This window comes from Podarcis filfolensis (genome assembly GCF_964270895.1).
Source record: "Podarcis filfolensis genome assembly, chromosome: 1".
Taxonomy (NCBI): domain Eukaryota; kingdom Metazoa; phylum Chordata; class Lepidosauria; order Squamata; family Lacertidae; genus Podarcis; species Podarcis filfolensis.
In genome coordinates this window covers 135,609,072-135,619,914 of record NC_139604.1, presented here as the reverse complement: position 1 = coordinate 135,619,914, position 10,843 = coordinate 135,609,072, and the positions used below count along the sequence as shown (strand labels likewise).

The 10,843-nt window shown below is 47.2% G+C and overlaps 1 long non-coding RNA gene across 2 annotated transcripts in view; it reads left to right on the top strand.

Moving 5' to 3' along the window:
* Positions 1-2,180: 2,180 nt before the first annotated feature.
* The window catches only part of LOC310766698, a 52,210-nt gene continuing 43,547 nt past the window's right edge, over positions 2,181-10,843 (top strand). For both annotated transcript variants that reach the window (XR_014550369.1, XR_014550370.1), the window contains exon 1: positions 2,181-2,358. This is a non-coding gene — a long non-coding RNA (uncharacterized lncRNA). The remainder of the gene's footprint in view (positions 2,359-10,843) is intronic.

The following is a 10,843-nucleotide window of genomic DNA, read 5'->3' as shown; positions in this document are numbered from 1 at the left end:
AATGGTGCATCTGACCTCAAGAAGAACATAACCCAAGTTATCTCCTTAACATTTGACCTCCCCTGAAGGTCCGAAAGGGGTCTACATTTTGGGAAGGGATGGCTGATTTCATGAACTGACGGGGGCCACTGTTGTCTCCAGACTAAAAAATCCATGTTTTCATAGAGTAGTGGAGTTGGAAGGGACCCAAAGCGTCATCTAGTCTGACCCCCTGCGGGAGCTGTATGTTGTTGTACCAACGCAACCCTTCAGAGGTGATCTGGCTCGATAAGAAAACTGGGCAGGCCTTCACTGCTGTGGAGCGAAAGGAAAGCCTAGCAGTCAAACGTTTCGTTTATGGATTAAATGCAGCATCAAAGAGAGAGATGAAACATTCATGCCCAAATCTCGGATTCCTCCCTCGGTGGCTCCTCACACAGCCTGCAGCCTCTTCTCCATGTGCGCAGAGTGAACTCCCTGCCTTTTGTTTGCCTTGAAGTCTTCATCCAAACGGACGTCCCTATTAAACAAAAAGGGCTAAACTGCACTCAGAGACTCAGATGCGAAACGCGGCGCAGCCTCCCAATCAGTTCATTAAGTCTGAATAAACACATGGAAATTAATATTCAACTTTCATTCTCATATAGCCAAATTAGAAGCCAGCAAAGAGGGAAAGAATGTAATCTAATTAAACTAATGAGAGTTGTGCTAATAAATTGCCCACCATTAATTCTTTATTGCAGCAGGAGCGGCTCGGGAAGGAGACGTCGGCAGCCCCACAGACCCGCCCCTGACGCAGGGGGGCTTCGAAATCAGTTGGTTCTCCCAACAGCTTTGCATGTCCCCCAACCGCTTCAAGGAAAAGCCAGAGATCTGCAAGGCGCTGGAGCCGAGGAGACCCACTCCAGAGCTCAGTTGCTCCTTATTTTTAGAGACACATTCACCCACCCCTTGTTTTTATTCCATTAAATTGTTGTTGTTGTTTTAAAAGCACCTGAAAGTGGTTTACCAAAAGACAAAACAATAAAATCCATTAAACAATGACAATACTTTAAACACGTACAAAAAGTTAAAATTCACACCGGCATTTCTACGCATCTGGGTAGGATGCTTTTGTTGTTGTTGTTTAGTCGTGTCTGACTCTTTGTGACCCCCTGTACCAGAGCACGCCAGGCCCTCCTGTCTTCCACTGCCTCCCGCAGTTTGGTCAGACTCATGCTGGTAGCTTCGAGAACACTGTCCCACCATCTCGTCCTCTGTCGTCCCCTTCTCCTCCATCTTTCCCAACATGAGGGTCTTTTCCAGGGAGTCTTCTCTTCTCATGAGGTGGCCAAAGTATTGGAGCCTCAGCTTCAGGATCTGTCCTTCCAGTGAGCACTCAGGGCTGGTTTCCTTCAGAATGGAGAGGTTGGATCTTCTTGCAGTCCATGGGACTCTCCAGAGTCTCCTCCAGCACCAGAATTCAAAAGCATCCATTCTTTGGCGATCAGCCTTCTTTATGGTCCAGCTCTCACTTCCATACATCAGGATGCTTTTAGCAGCTGCCCAAAAAGAATCAAGTTGCCAGCTTGATCTCAATAGGCAGGGAGTTCCAAAGTGGAGGCGCTGGGAAGCACCAGAGGAGAGACTTGCACTTGGGCTCAAACCCTACAGGTGGGATTTCCGTAGTGGCATCTGGTCGGCCACTGGGAGAACAGGAGGCTGGACTTTGGGTCTGATCCAGGAGGCTCTTCTTTAAGTCGATAGAAAAATCTGTTGGAGAGGGAGGTGTTCCTTCTCAGCTCCTGATCTCGAGCGTGGATACCATGGAACGAGAAGCTGCCAGTTAATTTTGCTTTACTTGTTTCTTGTTTCTTATTTACTTCTTTCTTATTTCATTGCATTCATATTGTCTTTTTTCATCCATGGAGTCAGGGGCGTCTTACCCATATTTTACTAATATTTTACTGGATATCAAACTGGATATTTCATGTTTTATCATGTTTTTAATATTAGGTTGGGAGCCACCCAGAGTGGCTGGGGAAACCCAGCCAGATGGGTGGGGTATGAATAATAAATTATTTCAATTACTACTACTACTATGTTTTTGTATAAGCTGTAAGCCACCCAGAGTGGCGGGGGCAACCCGGTCAGATGGGCATGATACAACTAAGGTTTTTTCTTTTTTGTTTAATTGTTGTTGTTGTTGTTGTTTACAGGTGTGTTTTTCTCGTGCTTATCTTCCTTCCAAGTGACTGGGCACTTTCATTTCCAGACAGAGAGAGCGAGAGAGAGAGAGCAGGAGGGATTCAACATCCATTTCTGCACCATGGAGTAACTTTTGCTATAAGGCTACAAATACAAGACATTTCACCCCGGAACACGGAGCTGACGAAAGAGGTACATTTCCCCGCTCTGTAAAGCTAAGTTGAAACCCAACCAGTAACCCAAACAGAGACAAAAAGGTAAAGGTACCCCTGCCCGTACGGGCCAGTCTTGACAGACTCTAGGGTTGTGCGCTCATCTCACTCTATAGGCCGGGAGCCAGCGCTGTCCGCTGACACTTCCGGGTCACGTGGCCAGAGTGACAAGCTGCATCTGGTGAGCCAGCGCAGCACACAGAACGCCGTTTACCTTCCCGCTGGTAAGCGGTCCCTATTTATCTACTTGCACCCGGGGGTGCTTTCGAACTGCTAGGTTGGCAGGCGCTGGGACTGAACGACGGGAGCGCACCCCGCCATGGGGATTTGAACCGCCGACCATGCGATCGGCAGGTCCTAGGCACTGAGGTTTTACCCACAGCACCACCCGCGTCAAAACAGAGACAAACTGAGCCGCAAAAAAATATCCAAAGGCGAACGGATCTGCCTCTTGCAAAGAGCGCGGCTGGGAAGCACAGAACCATTCTGAGCGTTTGGGTGAGCCTAACTGGGTCACAGGGATCCTTTACGCATCTGGCTCAGAGACTCAGCTGGGATCTGGCGCTCTAAACCTAGATCATCCCGCCTCCTCTCGGCTTCTGCCGCTTGGCTTGCAAAATCCCCCGAACCGCCTTTGTTGTGCGGCGTCGCATTTGTGATGCTCTGAGTGTCTCCATGGAAAACTTTCAAGTCTGGCAGGCAGGCTCAACAGAAGCCTCGAGGACCTGGTGGAATTTCCCCATTTTGACTTACAATCGATGGGGGCAGCGTAGCAGAAGGGGGGGGGAGAGAAGGAGGCCTTGTTTGCTAAGTAATTTTTTTTTTATGATCCGATGTTTTTATGCCTCTGCCAGAAACCGTGGCGTGTTGATGGGAGGTGTGGAGGAGGGGGCCAATCCAACAGAAATTTCTTTTCATAGAATCATTGCATTGCAGAGTCATTAGAACTGGATATGGAACAACTGATTGGTTCAAAATTGGGAAAGGAGTACGACAAGGCTGTATATTGTCTCCCTGCTTATTTAACTTATATGCAGAATTCATCATGCGAAAGGCTGGACTGGATGAATCCCCAGCCGGAATTAAGATCGCCGGAAGAAATATCAACAACCTCAGATATGCAGATGACACAACCTTGATGGCAGAAAGTGAGGAGGAATTAAAGAACCTTTTATTGAGGGTGAAAGAGGAGAGCGCAAAATATGGTCTGAAGCTCAACATCAAAAAAACGAAGATCATGGCCACTGGTCCCATCACCTCCTGGCAAATAGAAGGGGAAGAAATGGAGGCAGTGAGAGATTTTACTTTCTTGGGCTCCATGATCACTGCAGATGGTGACAGCAGCCACAAAATTAAAAGACGCCTGCTTCTTGGGAGAAAAGCAATGACAAACCTAGACAGCATCATAAAAAGCAGAGACATCACCTTGCCAACAAAGGTCCCTATAGTTAAAGCTATGGTTTTCCCAGTAGTGATGTATGGAAGTGAGAGCTGGACCATCAAGAAGGCTGATTGCCGAAGAATTGATGCTTTTGAATTCTGGTGCTGGAGGAGACTCTTGAGAGTCCCATGGACTGCAAGAAGATCCAACCTCTCCATTCTGAAGGAAATCAGCCCTGAATGCTTGAGGAGATTTCACCCCTCCCATATCCAAGAATCTCCTGATGATCTCTGCTGATTCTCCAGAGAGGAGGAGGCGGTGTTCTGCTCTCTACTTATTCTGCTCCAGCACCACATCAAAGAGTCAGTCAGTCAGTCAGTGTGTTGGAGAGAGAGAGACTGAGTGTTAGAGATCGTGTGTATAGATAAGGTTGCTGCTAAGAGCAGCTGCAGACACTCAGTGCAGTGCAGCATTCATTTATGCTTAGACCTATTTAGCTCTGTATATAGTTGTATTATAGTTGTAGACAGAATAAAAAAGATATTCTACAGAGCTGCTCTCCAAGTCGTTTATACTCTGCTATACTCTGCTGTGCGACGACTGTCTTCTTGTTGGAGTGAATCCGGTGCTCACAACTCTAAGCTGTGAGTCCACAGCACTTTGACCTGTTCCTGTGCAGAAGGTGGTCTCTGGAAGTGCTACCCAGCTCGCCTAGCCCAGTCGGGGCTGAAGTGGATGAGTCCAGTTGGTGGCACTGGCTCAAGGGCGATGCTGACAGTGCTCACTGGAAGGACAGATCCTGAAGCTGAGGCTCCAAGACTTTGGCCACCTCCTGAGAAGAGAAGACTCCCTGGAAAAGACCTTGATGCTGGGAAAGATGGAGGGCACAAGGAGAAGGGGATGACAGAGGACGAGATGGTGGGACAGTGTTCTCGAAGCTACAAACATGAGTCTGGCCAGACTGCGGGAGGCAGTGGAAGACAGGAGTGCCTGGTGTGCTCTGGTCCAGGGGGTCACAAAGAGGCGGACACGACTAAATGACTAAGCAACACAAAGGGACCTCCAGGGTCATCTAGCCCCACCCCATGCAATGCAGGAATCACAGCCTTTGCACAGGCTTCACTGAAAAGAGAGGTGTTGCGTTTTGATGAAGGGCCTTGCACATTTAAGGAAAAGAGCAGTGAAAAAGAGACAGATCGTGTTCAAGAATGGGCAGTTTAACCCCTTCTCACCCTGCTGCAGTCCTGGTGAAGGCTGCTCCTTGCATCAGAGGAGAGGTCAGCTTGGCTCTGGCCAGAGTCTAGGCATCAAAGTTTCTGTCTCCGCAGACCAGGTCAAGCAAGCAGACTCAGTGGGATGAACGGGAGGTGAGAGAGCAGAAAGCGAGGGTCAAGTCTGTCTGCCAGGGTTCACCCCCCACCCTCTGTCCTCTCCAGTTGCCCATTGATCTGTGGTTTCTCCCCCAAAGGAGCCACTCTGAAAATCTCAATGTCCAAATGCGTTTTCTCTCAAAATCAACTGTTCTAAATACTGTTTCATACATACAGTCATACCTCGGGTTACAGATGCTTCAGGTTGCATTTTTTTTTTTTTTTTTTGGGTTACGGACGCTCCAAAATGCGGAAGTACCAGAATGGGTTACTTCCAGGTTTTGACGGTCGCGCATGCGCAGAAGTGATAAAATTGCACTTTGCGCAGAAGCGCTAAATCACAACCTGCGCGTGTGCAGACGCGCTGCTGTGGGTTGTGACCATGCATCCTGCACGGATCATGTTTGCAACCAGAGTGTCCACTGTATTTGGAGCCAAAAGCTGCACTGGGACATTTGGTGAACAGCAACAACAATGGCTGAATGTCCCGGTACAACTTGCGGCTCAAAAGATAGAATTATAGAACTGTAGAAACTTGTTTTCCACTCTTTCTGATGGTAAGACCCAAACCAAGGTACAAGAAAGGAAATGCCAACTAAGTCTCAGGAAGAACTTTCAGAGGACAAGAGCTGTTGGGCAGTGGAAGGTGGCAGGCTCTCCTTCCTTGGAGGTTTTCCATCCGAGGTTTGATTGGCACCTGCCAGGGATTCCTGGGATCCCTGCCTTGCAAGGGGGTGGACTAGATGCCCCTCAGGATCTCTTCCAGCTCTACAATTCTATGTTTGCATGAAAGAGGGTCCCAACAGGGGTGATGTGACAGTTGCAGCTGGGAAGGAAGGAAGGAAGGAAGGAAGGAAGGAAAAAGCACAGGAAGGGGCAATGAAGGAAGGGGAAAGCAAAGGGAGGGAAGGAAAAGCAAAGGGAGGAAGGAAGGAAGGAAGGAAGGAAGGAAGGAAGGAAGGAAGGAAAAAGCACAGGAAGGGGCAATGAAGGAAGGGGAAAGCAAAGGGAGGGAAGGAAAAGCAAAGGGAGGAAGGAAGGAAGGAAGGAAGGAAGGAAGGAAGGAAGGAAGGAAGGAAGGAAGGAAGGAGCCCTCACTATTTTCAGGGCTAATTGGAGCTTTTCTTCCGCCTTCCCAACCCGCCTCCTCTTTTCCAGGAAGAGGTGGCGGTGGCACTTGGAGCCATTTCTGCCGGAATGAGCGAAGTGCCGAGGGAAGGCCATTTATTCTGATTAGCCTGCCTCATTACACAAACACAAATGTTGCTTAAGCAAATGAAGCCAAGCTGCCTCCTCGCTCTTCCAAGGAGGCCCTTTCTGGCCCCGCCAACAGAACACGCCAGCGGAGCCCAGAGCGCCGGCCATTTCTTCCTCTTTGCGGCCCAGTAATGAAACATTCATTGGGGCCTCGACTGGAGGCCTCCAGAACTGGAGGAGAGGAAGAAGGCAAAGAAAAATGGGCTGCAGCGCCTGCAGAGGGAGCGACAGCAGGAAGAATGCCTCAGAAGAGCCTGCTGGATCAGGCCAATGACCCAGCCAGTCCAGCCTCCTGTTCTCACCAGGGCCCCCAAGATGCCTCCAAGCAGGATTCGAGCACAAGAGCAACTCTCCCCTCCTGGGGTTTCCAGCAACTGGATGGCTGCCTCCAAGTGAGGAGGGCAGAACACAGCCATCTTGGCCAGTAGCCATCAATAGCCTTCCTTTAAATAATGGTTGCGATAATTAAGGCCATCACCGTTTCCTGCAGGAGTGAGTTCCGCAGTTTAGCCAAGGCCAGGCAGCCCATGAGGCGAGGTGAGGCCATTGCTTTAGGCAGCATATCGGGGTCCAAGGAGAGGGCTTTGGGTTTTACTGAAAGGCTAAAATATAGCTCCATATAAAAAGGAGAATTCCCTTAATGCCTAGACCCAGGTTTGAGGCAAGAGAGAACCCTGGCAGAGGTTTAAAAATCACCTATTATTATTATTAATTTACTGTCCTATACCTGGAGGTCTCAGGGTGGTTCACAGAAAAGATCAACATAAAAACCACAATATATATAATCAAACTCGTACATTAACATATTTTGCCTTAAAAGAAAAGCACAATGACACAGCTTCCAATGACACAAACCACTTTTTATTGAAAGGTAAAAGTTTGCATTTGGCATGCTTTTGAACAATTAATGTGATTTCTGCTGTTGTGTGCGTGCTGGTAACTTGGCTCACACTTTGTAAGCTGTTGGGTGATCTCTTCTAGAAAGATACTGTGGCTGCAAAAACTAAGATACTAGGAATGACATTTCCTCAATTTCCCTTCAAGAAACTCTTTTCTTTCACCAAGTTGGGCAACACTTTTGTGGTTGGTGTCAGAGTGCCGTCGGACGCTTGATGTGTGACACACAACATTTTCATTGCACAGAAGACAAAACCACTGCGTTCAATCACTCCAATTGACTCTTGGAATGATCTTCCACTATTTGTTCTTGCTTTTTCTTTTTTCTTTTTCTTTTTCTTTTCTTTTTTGCTGTACTCCTTTTTGGGTGTCCCAATACAAATCTAGCCCTGTGTCTGCGTCACAATGGCAATCCTTAATTCCTCTGGCAATCTAGTAACAAGCTCTGGTGAACTCGGTGCTGGGGCGACGGCGCATGTGCCCACAAAGAGAGCTAGAGGGGTCACCACCACTGGGCTAGAGGGATCTTTCCAGGAGCTCTTAGTGTTTTGAGACTTTTGCGGGTGAACTGAGAGTTTATTTGGTGTCAGAAGGTGTCAGAAGGAAAATGGATCGGTATTGATTTATATATATTAGTCACATTATCTTAATGTTACATTTTTATACGTAACTGTGTGTTTTTGCAATGTTTTCTTTAAGTTGTCTGCCGCTGCTTCGGGTTTTTTTGCACACCACTTCGAGATATTTTTCATAAATTAAGTGGTATAGAAGTTAAATGCTCTGATCTAATAATCTAATCTTTCTGAGCCAGGAAACGAGGATGAAGTTGCAGTCCAAGTCAGCAGAATCAATTGTTCTGAAAAGACTGCTAATTTGCTGAAAGTGAGCCCTCAAAGCATTTTGTTCGTCAAGCCACCGTGTCTTTGTTTACAGGTTAAATCCCCGCTGTCTCATCCTGTTAATGATCTCCAAATTAAAGCTGACCTTCCAATTTGGAGCCTTTCAGGGACTCAGAGATAATGGCTGGTGGGGGTGGGAGGCATCATTTAGGAGACCAATGAGACAGGCCAGCAGGTGCCCCGTGCCTGAAAACCTGAATTGGGGCTGTTCCATTTTGAACAATGATGAAGGCACAGAGGAAAGGGGTTCTGGGCACTCTCCCTACCCTTAAAGAAGGCAGGACTTGTGGGTGCATTATTTCTTGGAAATGTCTTGCCCCCAAAATGGTTTTCCTTGAGCTGGAAAGATGATGAACTATCTGGAAACCAAGTCTTTTGAGGAACAGTTGAGGGAGTAGGGGGTGTTCAGCATGGGGAAGAGGAGGCTGAGAAGTCAAGGGCTGCAGTGACTCATTTTTCCAGCCAAGGTACACCCAGAAGCCAGCACCACCCTTCCGGAAGCTGGAGGAAGAAGAGTGCGCAGGCAGAAGGACAAAGCAAGTCTTTTGCTTTCCTCTTTCCGCCCCGTGCTCTGGTGTGAGCCAACTGACTCAGGCCACAGTGTGGGACAAAATAATGCGTCTTTTGGAGCAACCAGAGCTCTGGAGCCCACACAGAACATTCAGACTTGGGATCAGAAGCTTCTGTAAATCTGGGATGCCCCTCTTAAAACGGGACAGCTGCATGCTATGCCAGACCCAGATCTTCAAATATCTGAAGGGCCGTCCCAGGAAAGATGGAGCCAGCTTGTTTTCTGCTGCTCCAGAGGGGAGGACCTGAAGCAATGGATTCCAAAGGCCAGAGGCGAGATTCTGACTCCACATCAGGAAGAGCTTTATGATAGTAAGAGCTCTTCAGCAGTGGAACAGTCAACATCAGGAGATGGTGGGCTCTCCTTCCTTGGAGGTTTTTAAGCAGAGGTTGGATGGCCATCTGTCATGGATTCTTTGGCTGAGATTCCTGCATTGTGGGGATTTAGGCTAGATGACCCCTTCCAGCCCCACAATTCTATGATTCCTCCTGCAACGCCATGGAAGGCTCAAGAAGAACAGAGGCCTTGACAGTGCAACTGGTCGCTTCAAGCGCTTGCCAGGGATCTTCAAACTGCAGGTTTCCACCACTTTGCCTGCTGCAGTCAAATCTGCTCTCTGCTCTGCATTACCGTCCTATTACGATAGAAAGAGAAGACGTGTGTGTTGTTGAGGAGATTATATATATATATATAAAATAAAGACTGGTTGTTTAAATAAGAATGGTTCTGTACTGAATATTTATGGAACCCAGTGTTATCCAAAAGGGCAAAAAATAAAAATAGAGGTTATTTAAATTTAATTTGCATTTAGATTTTCAAGTCAGGTTTATTATATAGCAGAAACATGCTAAAATTAAATCCATAATGTACATTACAGCAAGTTGAGCAAATTGTACCTTGGAGCAATTTCTGCTTCGAACACAGGCTGCCTTGCCTGCCTCTTCTCTTTTTCTCATCATGGGTAAGTAAATTTGCAGGCGCTTTTCAGCAACTCTTTTATTATGCCTATTAGTAAATCAATGGAGAGTCTGGAAGAGAGAAAGTGTAACTGCTCAAGCAGCTGAGAGAGACGCAAAACCCGGCGGCGGCTTGGATTCGCCAAAAGGACTAGGTGGCGTGGCAGGAAAACGTTGCCTTCTCTTTGGCTCTGCTGATTCAGCATTAAAAGAAAATTTTAGGATTTTGACAAGCTAGAAAGTATATATACAAGGGTGACCAAGATGGTCAATGGTCTGGAAACCAAGCCTTGTGAGGAACGGTTGAGGGAGCTGGGTATGTTTAGCCTGGAAAGGAGGAGACTGAGAGGAGAGATGAGAGCCATCTTCAAATATCTCAAGGGCTGTCAGATGCAAGATGGAGCGAGCTTGTTTTCTCCTGCTCCAGAGGGAAGGAACCAAACCAATGGACATGGGATGTAAGAATCAGGTGCAGTCAAACACAACATTGCTAGAGTAGACATGATGGTTGTCTCAGTCCTCCAGCTGGAACTTCCTGCTTTCCAGGACTAAGACGAAACCTCCTATGTTTAACCTGAGATGGGCATGGCCTCTCCTGAAGTAGAGATGAACCTGAACCACAGGCTGGCGACCATCTTATCTCTTATCTTATCTCTATCGATGCCATCTTAACAACAGCACTACTAAGATACCCCCTTGGCTCCAGGCCAAGAGAGGAAAAGGGGGGCTTTCTCCCATGAGGAGATAGTCACCACATTTAAACTATGTTCTAACCTTTTAAGTCTACCTTCTGGGAACCTGTGTGTGAACAGATAATTACTTGTGAGTAAACATTTTATGCTTTACAGAAGACTGTGTGGCGTCTTATTTTAGGAGGGATTAAACGGGGGAAATACCAGGAAATATTTACAGAGACTCTAACGAGTCTGAGCAAGCTATCTGCTGTGCATGTTTTTAAAAAGGGGGATGTTAACTCTGCTGCTTTTGTTGAATTTGTAAAGACAAGTTGGGATAGGATATCTTAGACAATATATCCTCCCCTGCATCCTTAAACATTCCCACAATGGATTCGAATGACAAGAAAGGAGATTGCAACTGAACATCAGGAAGAACTTTCGGACAGGAAGAGCTGCT